Source organism: Pinus tabuliformis, chromosome 7, assembly GCF_031772625.1.
Source record: "Pinus tabuliformis cultivar Carrire ecotype Pingquan chromosome 7, CPIR1, whole genome shotgun sequence".
In the NCBI taxonomy this organism is placed as follows: domain Eukaryota; kingdom Viridiplantae; phylum Streptophyta; class Pinopsida; order Pinales; family Pinaceae; genus Pinus; species Pinus tabuliformis.
In genome coordinates, this window is record NC_142293.1 from 1,778,518,426 (window position 1) to 1,778,532,558 (window position 14,133).

The 14,133-nt window shown below is 35.7% G+C and overlaps 1 pseudogene; it reads right to left on the bottom strand.

The window, feature by feature from the left end:
• Positions 1–347: 347 nt before the first annotated feature.
• LOC149255467 (nematode resistance protein-like HSPRO2 pseudogene) lies at positions 348–1,679 on the bottom strand (annotated as a pseudogene).
• Between the last annotated feature and the right edge of the window lie 12,454 nt (positions 1,680–14,133).

Here is a 14,133-nt window from a genome sequence, read left to right on the forward strand (position 1 = left end):
AAAAGAAGAAACAACTCGTAAAATTTAATAATTTTAATAATTACCTTTTTAATTTTGGACAATCTCTTGACAGTATTTAACAGAGGAGGAATTACACACTATGAATCCTTAGTATCCTATCCATGTTGGAGAGGGAAAAAAAAATTTGTTCAAATTTCTAGCACTGTTCTATTGATTTCTCCCACTGATGGGGATAAACCGAAATGAGTCTAATCCTATATCCAATATAATTCGATGTACAATATTCAAAACTATCAATGTAAGAAGTGTATGTATGAATTTGGGGTTATTCTTTGAAAAACTGAAGGCGTTGTTCTTTATCTTGTAAACTTCACTTGATTTGTCTGTAGATCTTCCAGTGTACCATCCACCATAGTTGTAGAATTTTAGTGCCAATAGTAACCCAAAAATGTCTTTGCACCATCCACACTAGGGAAATAAGGTGGTTCAAAATATATCTGACACAGGGCATCACAAGCACCTAGATATGATGGACCCTTCATTTCAATGCTACCCATGGCTGCTACTACCAGTTGTTGATATGAGAAGAAAAACCTTTTCGCCGCGACTTCTATTGCCTGGAAGGCCAATAGGACATGTATTGTTGTAGCATGATAAGCATCTAAAGTGCTATGTGAGGGAAGTCCATGTGAATGAAGCAAATGCATAAGTGCCTCCTGGAGCCTTGGTCCACCCTTTGGATCGGCCTCAACACCCATGACTTTGGGCACTAGACGCCTTAGTTCCTTGCATGCATTTGTAAGGTCTCTCAGGGGGGAAGACCGAAGGCAATATGCGCTTGCAGGCGTACTGGTGCTGCTAATTACCAACTAGTGTTTAAGGCAAAGGAGATCATCTGGGTCCATCACTAGAAGCAAATTCACAATTTCTGTGAGCCTCTTCCATATCCTTTCAACCATCCAATAGTCTGTGGATGCTCCTGTGAAATCCTTAGAGTCTATTCTTTGATATATTCTGTGCAACAATTCTTGGCCTACAAATACCCAGGCCTCAAAGATCTGGAGGACATTGCAGAGTGTGGCATCTTCTGGATTATGGAACTGTTTATGTTGTTTTAAAGAGTGCAAATATCTTGGCTTGCAGATTCTATCATATTCAAGAATAGGCTTACCTGACAGATTTGGTTCCCCTAGACCTAAAGTGAAGGGAGTCCTCTGCATATGGCCTTCAATGGCAAGCCATATTCTAGAAACCATAGCTTCAGCTCTTTTCCATGTACCCAAACGAGGAAGTAAGCTCTCTTCACTTGTTCTGCTAACCACAGGTAAAGCACCAGGTCTCTGCCATACCTCATGGGCAACTTTCGTAGCAAGAACACCACTACTTACTGACAACTGAACAGTGGGAACCTGCTTGTCATCTTCACAAATCATTGAAATCAACTCAATCTGGGAACCAATTAAGGATTCAAGCCTTCTCTTCCATTCCTCTTTGTCAATGTAAGTCCTTGTGTCATAGAGGACAGACGAAACAAACCGAAAAGTAATCTCCAATGACTGTAAGGCAGCCTTTACCAACCCCTCTCTAGACCAACCAGGCCATTCCTTGAATTTCCACATGGCACTGAGCTTGGGGAGATGCACATACTGCTCGTAACCCGCACACTCCATGGGGGAGGGCTCTATGGACTCTTCAACAAAGGCAAAATAGGATGCCATTTATTTACAGGACATATTTTTTCCCTGCAAACAAAACCAGGAGAGTAAAGACACCGATGCTCTCCATATACCATAATCTAAAAAGGACAACATAATAATATATATACATGCATATATGTGTCTGAAATACACACCTCAACTAATGGGTATATTAAATATATATAAGATTCCATTTTCTTAATATGCCTTGACAAATAGGTGGGGAATTCAAAATGATGATTAGAAATAAACAAATACCCGAATAAGGTAACCTAGGGATATGGCAATCACTTTTAGCAAAACTTAAAGTTGAAGAAGAGAATATGAATAACATATTAGCAGAGGTGTTACCTATACTTGTTAACATGGACAAGTAACTAAATCAATGTTACCCCAAATTAATACCTTAAATGCAATTTTTATGGATACAAACTAAGATTTGGTTAAATAATTGAATGGAATGAACTGTTGTGTACAAATACTATATCAAGATGACTACACAAATAATGTGTTGAGAAACTTAAAGTTGAAGAAAAGAGAATATGGATAGCATATTAGCATAGGTGTTACCTATGCTTGTTGACATGGACAAGCGACTAAATCAATGTCACCCTAGATTAATACATCAAATGCAATTTTTATGGATGCAAACCAAGATTTGGTTAAATATTTGAATGGAATGAACTGTTACCTACAAGTACCAGTTGCGTACAAATACCATATCATGATGAACACACAAATAATGTGTTGAGAATGTGTTACTTAATAAATAAATGTATGTAATACTTATTGTGAAAATGAAAAATGAAGAACGTGTCCAAAAAAAAAGTGATAAAAACAAGAATGACTACTATTAAAAAAATTGAATAAGTCAGAGTGTTATTTATTTTAAAATAATATGTTGATGTAATGAAGAAAATGACATGTTAAGAATTGACATTTGAGAGGCACTGTACTATATCAATAGTAGAGGGTAAGATAATGCAAATGAGGGAAATTCCATGATTACACAGGGAAACAAAATGCCTACCACTTTTATCTACCAGGGGACTTGCCTACCACTTTTATCTACCAGGGAACTTTTGGTGTTGCGTTGAAAGGAAAAAGAAAAATCCAAGACACATAATTAAGCTACCTTGTAAAGAACAGTATAGCCATGTTGAATAGGGTAAGAAAACGGAGCTACCCTAAACTCTACTCGTGTATGACCAACGTGTATGGAACATTTGAATCAAGATAAAGATATAGCAGTACTACTGAGTACAAACTCTTGTAATGACAAACACATTAAATGATTCCTGAACATATTATTATTGTAAAAGCAGATAGTATAGGCAGAATTGATGCCTTTGTGGTCTAAAACGTATAATGGAACCACGTAATGGGATCTTTGTCAGTTGGCCTAACCATTGAGTAAGTAAAAGAAATTACAATGATGAGTTTACGATGATGTTGTTAACTTTTGTTGAGTGCAGGTGATGGGATTTTTTTGTCTGTTGGCCTAACCATTGAGTAAGTAAAAGAAATTACAATGATGAGTTTACGATGATGTTGTTAACTCTGGTTGAGTGCAGATCACTGATTCTTGTTGGGTCGAGATGCATATTGATGATTTTTGTTGGGTATATGAATAACAATTGACAAAGTTCATGAGAAGGAAAATTAATAAATAAATAAATATTGAAAACTAATTACTATAATAAGTATGAATGTAGGGAAAATTGGACAGAGTAACCTAGTTGAATTTCTCTGCATTCTTACTCAGACAAAATTACGCTGCAGAAGCAAGCAGTTACTAAGGAGAGGCTACTTGAGAAGATGAGAGTGAAGATTTTATGCACAAAGCTTACTAAGGAGAGGCTACTTGAGAAGATGAGAGTGAAGATTTTATGCACAAAGAAAATCGCACCCAATTTTGACAGGTAGGAAACATCGAGCATGGTGTTTCATTCAAGGGGAAGATGTAGCACCTCTCAGTGAAAAATAAATATTGGATTTACTTTTACTATAGTAACTTAGTGAAGTGTGGAAGCCAGATGTAAAAGTTTTTTTTAATTAATTAATTTATTTAAAAATTGGTTATGGTTACCTATGTAAAAAAAAGTCACTAAGCCAAAATTTTTATTTTTATTTACTAGATAGTTGGGACAGTTACTCCCACCCCTAGAAATAAATTATCTCAATTGAGAAATGGTTGGAAAGAGAGATGAGAGGAAAAATCCCTGGGGAAGACTTGAAAATGTTGTTTCGTCAACAGGACCTTGTTGGAGGAAGGGCAGAACGTTGCAAAGTTATTCTTGAGCTAGATTATAGACCAGTGGAAACCTGAAACAGACTGAGAAATCTATAAGTTCCAGGGTAACGCTTGAAAACGGACCTTGCTAGGTCATTGTCCATAGCTGTTGTGGAAATGAAAATTGGCTCGAGGGGAGAATTGATGAGATTGCTGTTCTGGAAATGAAAATTAGCTCGGGGGAAATTGGACGAGATTTCGGTTCTGAATGGTTGGGTGGAATGACTTTTCTCCCTGTGGATTCCAATTTCCCGGACAACCTACACCTTAACAGATAAGTATTTCAATTTTTTTTTGCAGAACTTATATATTGCTTCTATAATTGCTATGGAAATTCTGTAATTACTGAAGAAAGAGTAAATTCTATAATTACTGTGGAAAGAGTAAATTCTTTAAGGTTATTGAATGGAAATTACACATTTGGATAATAGAAGTAAATGGTAATTCCTTTTTGTAATACAAGAGTATTGAGTTCTCTACAAAGTTTTTGTGATGAGTCACAATATTGTCCAGGTGTATTAGAGTAATTTTACAGAATGATTGGGAATTTCGTAAAAGGATCTGCACGCTAAACAAAATTCTGAAATAATGAGCAGACATTATTTAGAATTAAGGTCAAAACGTGTTGGTATAATTATCTATATTATGAACCTGATTAGTTCCTGGGCCATTGGTTTAGTACCGGCAGCTGAAAAACAATTCTAAGTCTATCTCTATAAACTAAAACAAGTCTGGCTATATCATGAATCTTTAGAGTTGATAGTAACTATAAAAATGGTTGAATAATTATACTACAACAGGGGTTGTGTACACAACAGAGTATGCACAAATAACCAAAATCTGTCCTTGGTTCAAAGGAAAACAACTAACATGTGGTCGCTACAAATAGGCAAATAACCATCAAGTTATACAGTGATAGATGGATGAATAATCTGTAGCATGCTAGCATTTGGTAAGTTGTAAGAAGGTTTTGGAAACTACTACCAATACAAGAAATACTCTATAGATCCATTAATGCAGTGACTAGAGTAACGAACCTGGATCATGGAAGAGAAAAATCACAAGTGGATGCCACTGTCTGGTTCTGAATTGTTGAGAAAAGGAGTCGCTGGGCGATACAGGTTGCAGAGGGTTTAACCCCTATCGAAAAATGACTGTAATGAACCTGAGAGGTAGATGGGGAATTTGTCTGGGGTATATGAATTGAATGCCAGGTACAAGCCAACCCATAAGAACTTGCTAACAAGCTCTTCCTTTTTTGAACTCTGATAATTTATAGAAACGCAAGAATTCAAATTGTTTTGAGAATTGAATCCTTGCAACTACTCCATGCAATTCCTAAGCTTAAATGTTCTATTTCCTCCTAAATGAATTGGGTTGTGCAATAGATAGCTTCACATCTTCTTTTGTGTATAGATGACACAATCATATGGCTTACAGAAATGCACTGAGATGGACTTCAAATATCTATAACTTTTCATTTACGCGAGGTTTTGTCGCAATGTTTCAATTTAAAGTTAATTTGAGTTGAGTTTATAGTGATTATAGATTTGATATATCTAATAAATATTTTGTTTAATGGTTTGAGACATGTTTTAGGCAAATATTACATCTAAATTTATTTGTCTATGAGTTTGGAACCAGTAAATGTAAATGTGGTTGGTTTTGAAACCAACAAATATGATTCATCATTAAAACAAAAATTGTTTAATTGTTTATAATTTAATATTTTAATTCAATTTACTTAAATTTGTATTGATTATACATTTGAATATTCAAAAAAACATTTACTTTGTAACTAGTAATCCATAATAATTAACCCATGATACTTGAATTCCTACATTTTCTCTATGACCCCTGATCGCTGAATTCTTAAAATCATCAATCCATATCGTTGAATTCTTAAAAGTCTGCAATTGATTTAAGGATGTTTGTTACTTTTGAAATGAAACCAAAAACGTTTGTCAATTTTGGAATGAAACCATAATGCACTAGGCATGGTATTTCGTTCGAGTCCTCGACTGAAACACTACAACCTCTACAACCTCTACTTTCAAGCTACAATCACTGTCTGGGAATCTAAAACGCTCTCCGCAACTAAACATTTAAATAAGACAATCGAAATTCTAACAGAAAATGGTTTTGACAATCGAAATTCTAACAGAAAATGGTTATGATTGATGCCGCTAACTTTGACTCCATAGATGGTAATATTTTCTTTGCAACTTGTAGCAATTAACCACAGAAAAATCATACAACACCAGCCTATAACTACGATGCTGACCAAAATGGCCTACCACAAAGAAAACTGGAAATAAGATAGCAGAAACCATGTAAAGACATTGTCAAGCTGATGGCTCAAAACTGGAAATAAGATAACAGAAACCATGATAAAGACACTGTCAAGCTGATGGCTCAAAATCTGAGCCTTCCTTTTTTGAAGATGAATATTAGTTAAATTATTCGTATATTATGATAACAATTTTATTATGGACCGGTCTTTACACATTTCCATAATACATAAAATTAGGATTTAAGACCCTCTGATTCTTGCTTAAGGTCACAATCTATGTCCATTTTAATCATTTAGTTCTGTGGCTTAGATTTGCTTTATGAGCTCACATTCCACAGTCAATGTATCATTGTTCACATTCCACAGTCAATGTATCATTGTTCTAAGAAGTTTCCTTTATTCCAAATTGAAGAAACAAAATTTAATATCAAACTTTGTGTCCTGCAATTAACTCTCAGAGATTCTGCAAAGACAAATATGTACAAAGGTGTTTCAGCGGCATACATCATTTTAAGCTAATGGATACTGTTGTTGAAAAATGTGCAACAAGAAATGCTAAATTTAGAATGTGCTAAAAATAGAACTCGTAAAGATAGCACTTGTAAAAATAGCGGTTTGGCCAATGAGCATTTTGGCCACCTTGGGTGAGAGGTGAAACTCCTAAAAATAGAATCTTCTAAAAATAACATTTCTGGGTCCCTACCTATTTTTAGCAGTCCTTGGTCTAACTATAGGGATTAAAAACGAATTTGGTCTTAATAGCGGTTTAAAATATTAATTAATTAATTTCCATGAGTTAATTAATTATGGACAATTAAACTTGAAGTCTTTGTGAGAACATGCAATTAGTTGCCCCACTGATTGAGGAATTTATCCTTGATTTTCTCCATTGATTGAGGAATCAAGTATGAGTTCTATAATGAGAGGATCAATTGACTTAGTCAAGTCTAGTTAGACTAATTTAACAAGTTGTTAAATTAATGAGATATAGTTTGTTAATGCTTGGATGCATGTGACAACTATTATTTCAGATAACTGAGCATTCCTTCATGGATAACTGATACATGTCAGTTCAGACAGAGACCTAGTTGAGATCAGATGAGAGACAATGTACTCTCAGATGCTTGGATATTTATAGTAAGTATTCCTTGCATGGAGAACGATCTATTTCCAAGAGAAATATGTATTATAGGAGATTGGAGGACTTGTAGCCTATATATTGAGGCCTAGGTAGTTTATGATCTTCATCATCAAAGTACAGAGAGAGCAGGATAGCTTTTGAGCTGATTCTTTTTGTATGTTGTTGAAGATCTCCACTTGATTGATCATACAGTGTTGGGGTTTTATGCTGGTGCTTTCCCCAGTGATATATTCTGTGTTATGTGTGATTGATTCCTTCTTATCAGTTATATGTGTTCATGCTTGATGTTGCTCATGGTTGATTAGCTTTTGCAAAGTTTATGGTAGATGTAGATCTAGTATTATGCTTTAGTACATTGCATATATCAGTTTGATCTGCAAGTGAAATTTCTACATGATATCAATGAGCTCGCTGATTTGTAGAGAAAATTCTACAACTGCATTCGTGGGAAAAGCCTTGTGGTTTTGGTTATAACCTCTGGAAAAGGACCAACTTCTCATTATAACTCTCATTAAGTAATAAGTGATTAGCTCCTGATCGATGAATTCTTACTCAATAAGATAAAATATTGTTTGATTTCTTTGGTTCCAAATAATTTTCCTATAACACTGTGAACTTATCAGAAAGTCTTGTTTTCTTATCAGAAAATGGATCCGTCAGGAATTAGTTTCTTGGATAGGTGTTTCGTTTATTGATCAAAATTTTTACAAAGGTAAATTTTAGAATATTTTTGAAATTTAGGTAAGATTTCAAAATAATTTTTCAAAATTTATAATTGAAATATTTTATTCTTAAAAAAAATGGCACCTTTAAGATATCAAAATTTTCCATATAAATTTCTCTTTGGAAACATGCCAGTTTTTATTATATTGTTTTTGAGATTTTCAAATGTTACAAAGGTCTATGAAATAAGAAAGAAATAAATTATTTTAACGTGGCTAAAGATAGTCTATGGACAAATTACTTCTTTCATCTGCTTGACGTATCCGCCCTTTTTCTGTGAAGTTTCAAAATAAATACTTAACTATTACAACTAAAAAATCTTTTTGACTTATGAATCGTTTTTAATAAAATTTTGTTTTGTTTTAATTAATGAAAATAATTAAAAAATCAAGCTTAACAAAAGGTGTACCATTATGTGGATATTTTTTTAATAATCATGTTGAATTGGTAATAATTTATTGAAATAATAGGAATAAAGTTTAAAATTAATTCATTGATTATCACTATAAGACCAAGATATATCTAAAAGTAAAAGTATTTATTTTTTAGTTTTATCACAATAAATTAAACATATTTTTAGAAATTAAATCTGGGTAAATGCGAAAGCAAATCATTTTGAAATTTTAAAAAATACAAATTAAAAATTAAAAACTAAACATCTACAACTAATTCAGTCTCGTCGCAACTAAAATTGAAAAAAGAGATAGAGCACAAATAGCACACAAAGATTAAACAAAGGGAAACATCTTAAAAGTGAGGGGAAAATGAAACTTGAAGAAAGGAGACTGAACCTGAGTGATGCCACAGTAAACCCCTCACTACGAATCATTTTCTCAAACAGCGGCGTGTGTCCTCTCTGAGGAAGGCAACCTGTTGGAGATGGGAACTGGCGTGTGCCCTCTCTAAGAAAGGCAACCTGTTGGAGAGGGGAATTGGCGTGTGTCCTCTCTGAGTAAGGCAACCTGTTGGAGATGGGAATTGGCGTGTGTCCTGGAGCAAGCTGTTGGAAATGGAAATGCATGACCATGTGCATTTTAAAGGAGGGCAAGGGCGAGGGCGAGGCTCCGTTATGATCATCAATGCATCAATGTTGGAAATTTTTAGTAATTTCAAACAATTACTGAACAGAGAAAATGCTCTCTTTTTGCCACAGGATCTTTAACACAGGGAAGCAAAAAAAAAATTCTGAGCAGACAGAGTTTTACACACACAAATAAAGCTTGTGTTCATTAATAAAATGCCTGATACAAAAGATCTTCCTCTTATCAGAGGGATTCACCAATGACTTCGGCAAAAACAAAATTACTCTGCCTCCATTTAAAAATTTACACTGCTGTGTGTAAATTTTTCATTTACATTTACTGCTGTAAAAAAAATCACTTATATTCACTGCTGGAATAAAAAAAACTGACTGCACTGCTGTGTAAAATTTCCCCCATTCACGCACTGCACATGTTCCCCTTTTTTTACTTCTTCGCACTGCTGTGCGGTTTCATTACAAAAATACTCTGTTTACTCTCTGAAAAATACTCTGTCTATTTGCACTGCTGTGCTTCTCCACATTACATTTCAACAAAAATTTCATACTCTCGCACTACTGTGCGTTTCATCACAAATACAATGAACAACAAAAAACATAAAAACATACTACTTTTGACCATACTCCCGTAGACAATAAAAAAGTAATAAAATTAAAACATTACATATACGTTTGACTTTTGCCCATACTTCTGTGGTAAAAAAAACAATAAAATTAAAAATTTTACCAACTCTTACCGACCCATAGTAAATTCCATTAATTACTTTCCTGACTAGCCGGTGGTCAAACAAAACTTCACGCAAGTATTAAATTGCTCCTGGTGTAGACCTGTACGCGACCATTGATTTAATCGAACGGCTGCCATCAATTCCCCGGAGGCCCCATTTGCACGAACTTTACGTTCCGGGGGATGGGCGGTTTTGGAAAAGTACACTGGACGCGTGGCAGCAAGTCGGGGTGATCAGAGCCCTCCTGACAAATACCACTCAGCTTGAAAGGTGGTGCGGGGAAATCCATTGTGGTTTTTGGAATTGAATGCGCTGCAATAAATGCGCAGTTGAAATTATAATTTCAACGCTCCCCTTTAATTTCAACTACTGGGTTATCAATCATACCCAGACATTTCCTCAAAAATTCAAAGCTTTTTTGGTCCAATGGCTTGGTCAGAATGTCTGCAACTTGCTCTTGAGTCCTGCAATATTCTAAAACAATTTCTCCATTGTTTACCAATTCCCTAATGTAATGAAACCTTGTGTTGATGCGTTTCGTTCTCTTATGAAACATCGAATTCTTGGATAATGCAATAGATGAGCTATTGTCACAAAAAATTATAGTTCCTTTTGCCTACTCTTGGCCTAAGCTCCTTAACATTCTTCTTATCCAAACTTCTTGACACGCTGCTGCTGTAGCTGCCACATATTCAACCTCTGCTGTAGACAATGCCACAATAGGCTATTTCGTAGAAGCCCATGAAATGGCTCCTGAACCCATGTGAAAAACTTAACCGGATGTGCTTTTCAGATCATCTACACTTCCAGCCCAATCACTATCAGTGTATTCAACTAAATCTGAATATTCTGAAGTAGTATATAAAATTCCAAATCTTTTAGTACGTTTGACATACCTCAGAATTCTTTTTGATGCCTGCCAATGTGCTTCTTTTGGCCTCTCCATGAATCTGGAAATTAAACTAACAGTAAAAATTATATCCGGCCTAGTTGCAGTCAAATACATGAGGCTGCCAACTATGCTTTTGTACAAACTAGGATCAAAATCCTTGCTGCTGTCCTCTTTGGTGAGTTTTAATCCCATCACTGTGGGAGTGATTGCTGCCTTGCTCTCTTGCATATGGAATCTTTCCAATACTTCATTTACATATTTTTCTTGTGAGATAAAAATTCCATTTTCATTTTGATCTACTTCTATTCCTAAGAAGTATCTCAGCAAACCTATGTCAGTCATTTCAAATTCTTCTTTCATGACTATTTTGAAGTTTTCAATAAGATGATCATCATTACCTGTGAAAATAACATCATCAACATATAACACAACAATTAAAATTTTACCATCATTTTCATTGATGTAGACGGTGGGTTCTCCCTCACATTTCTCAAATCCATTTTCCAATAGATAGGAATCTATCCTACTGTACCATGCTCTTGGCGCTTGCTTTAGCCCATAGAGAGCTTTCTTCAATTTGCACACTTTGTGCTCTTGGCCTTTCTTCTCATAGCCTAGAGGTTGCTCAATATAAACCTCTTCCATTAACACTCCATTCAGGAATGCTGACTTCACGTCCATTTGGTAAACTTTCCACTTGTGTTGTGCTGTTATGGACAACACTGCTCTCACTGTTTCTATTCTAGCAACTGGTGCGAAAGTTTCCTCATAGTCTCTCCCATACTGCTGCTTGTATCCCTTGACAACAAGTCTTGCCTTGTGCCTTTCTATCTTGCCTTCAGCATTACTCTTGGTCTTGTAGACCCATTTAGCTCCAATGACTTCTTTACCTTTTGGTAGCTCAACTAAATCCCATGTCTTGTTTCTTTCTATGGCATTAATCTCCTCATCCATAACTTCTATCCATTTCCTATTCTTAATTGCATCTTCGAAATGAATAGGGTCATCAACATGACAATATAAAGCAAACAAGGAATTCATACCTTCATCATAAATATCACTTAAATTTATGAATTTCTTACCTCTTTCATTTGGTGTGCATGTGCTTGAAGACGCACTTGAATTTCCTCCTTGTGGTGTGTTTGGAGAAGCACTTTCATTTATCCTCAAGGGTGTCCCTTGCTGTCCTTGTGTTGGCGCTGTTGTTTGCGGATGTATTTCAACCATCTCCTCATCATCTTCATCAAGAGACAAACAGTTTTTAACATTCACTGTTTTTTCTATGCTTCCATCCCAAGCATCCTCCTCAATGAACTGAACATCTCTGCTCACAAAAAACTTCTTGGTAGATGGAATATACAACCTGTAAGCTTTGGATTCCTCACTGTATCCAATGAAAATACATTTCTCCCCTTTGCTGTCCAACTTCCTCCTTAGCTGATCTGGAATGTGTGCATAAGCCACACATCCAAAAACTTTCATGTGGGTGACTCTTTTCTTTCTCCCACTCCATGCTTCTTCCGGCACTCTATTCATCACTGCTTTTGTAGGACACTTATTCAAAATATATACTGCACAGTGTACAGCTTCAGCCCAATAATCATTTGGCAAATGCTTTGCCTTTAGCATACTCCTCGCCATATCCATGATGGTCCTATTCTTCCTTTCAGCTACTCCATTTTGCTGTGGGGTGTACCTAGCTGTGAATTGCTTATGAATTCCATTTTCTCTACAAAAACATAGAAATTCCTTGGAGATATACTCATCTCCTCTATCAGTTCTCAAAACTTTAATATGCAGCCCACTTTGGTTTTCCACAAGTGCTTTGAAATTTCGAAATTTTTCAAACACTTCACTTTTGTTCTTCAGGAAATAAACCCAAGTTTTTCTTGTAAACTCATCAATGAATTTTAGAAAATATTGGCTGCCTGCTAATGATGGATTTTGCATTGGTCCACATAAATCTGAGTGGACAATCTCTAAGGGTGCTTTTGCCCTTATGCTTTTCCCTGATGGAAAACTTTCTCTGTGTTGTTTCCCCAAGATACAACCTTCACAAAGGTTGTACGGTTTCTCTATCAATGGTAATCCTCTTACCATTCATTTTCTACTCAACAAGTTAAGACCTCCAAAGTTGAGATGTCCAAATCTCAAGTGCCACAACCAATTTTCATCCTTTGGTACGCTTTAGAAAGCCTCTTGGGTAACTGCTGCAATTATTTCTTTGTTTTTCAAATCTGCCCTTATTATGAGAGGGACATCCTGTTCCTCGTCATCTTCACTTCAACAATACATCATTTGCTGAGTGCTCTATCCATGATGGTGCATACATCATTCTCAAAGAAAACATTGTAACCCTTTTGAACAAGCTGTCCAATACTTAAGAGGTTACACTTCATTCCAGGAACATAATAGACATCTGCTATGGTTTTCTTTTCACCTTTCTTTGTAAATATTTTTACTTCTCCTTTTCTCATAACAGAGATTTTACTATCAGTTCCAAGTGTGACTTGTGATTTCACATTTTGATCTATAGCAGAAAACAGGGCTATGTTTCTTGTCATATGGTTGCTGCAACCGGAGTCTAGAAACCATATATTTTCACTATTTGTTTCAGCCATATTACAAGCTAACAACACATTATCTTGGCTGATATTTTCTCTAGTGATATTTGCATTAGATCTATTACTCATATCATGCTACTTCTTCCTACATTCATTGGCATAATGCCCATATTTTTTACAATAATAACATTGGACATTGGATTTTTCATACCTTTGTCCTTGAGCATGATGTTGTCCACTTTGTTTGCTGCTGCCTTGGCCTTGGTTCTGACTTGGATTGCTGCCTCTTCCTTGAGCATTTGCTGGACTGTTCCTTCCACCTCTGTTCTAGCTTCTGCCTCTTCCTCTCTTGTTTCCTCTGCCTTGACCTCTTCCTCTTCCAAAAGACATCTGGGTCTTGAAGGCTTGCTGTAGAGATGAGTTTTCATTTCTACTCAACCTCTACTCATGTGTTATCAGTGATGCATGAAGTTCATCAACTGAAAAGTTTGAGAGATCCTTTGTCTCTTCTATGGTGGTGACAATCACATCAAACTTTGAGGGTAGGATCCTCAATAGTTTCTCTACAATCCTCCTTTCTTCAAGAACTTCTCCATGAGTCCTCATCTATGTGACTAATCCAATCACATGTGTGAAGAATGAGTCAATATTGTCTGACTCCTTCATGCACAGATTCTCAAAATCTCTCCTCAGCAACTGTAGTTTTGCTGTCTTCACTTTCTCCATGCCTTGATAGGCTGTCTTGAGAGTTTTCCATGCTTCTTTGGATGTCTTGGCAGCTGCTATTCTTGGAAACACACTC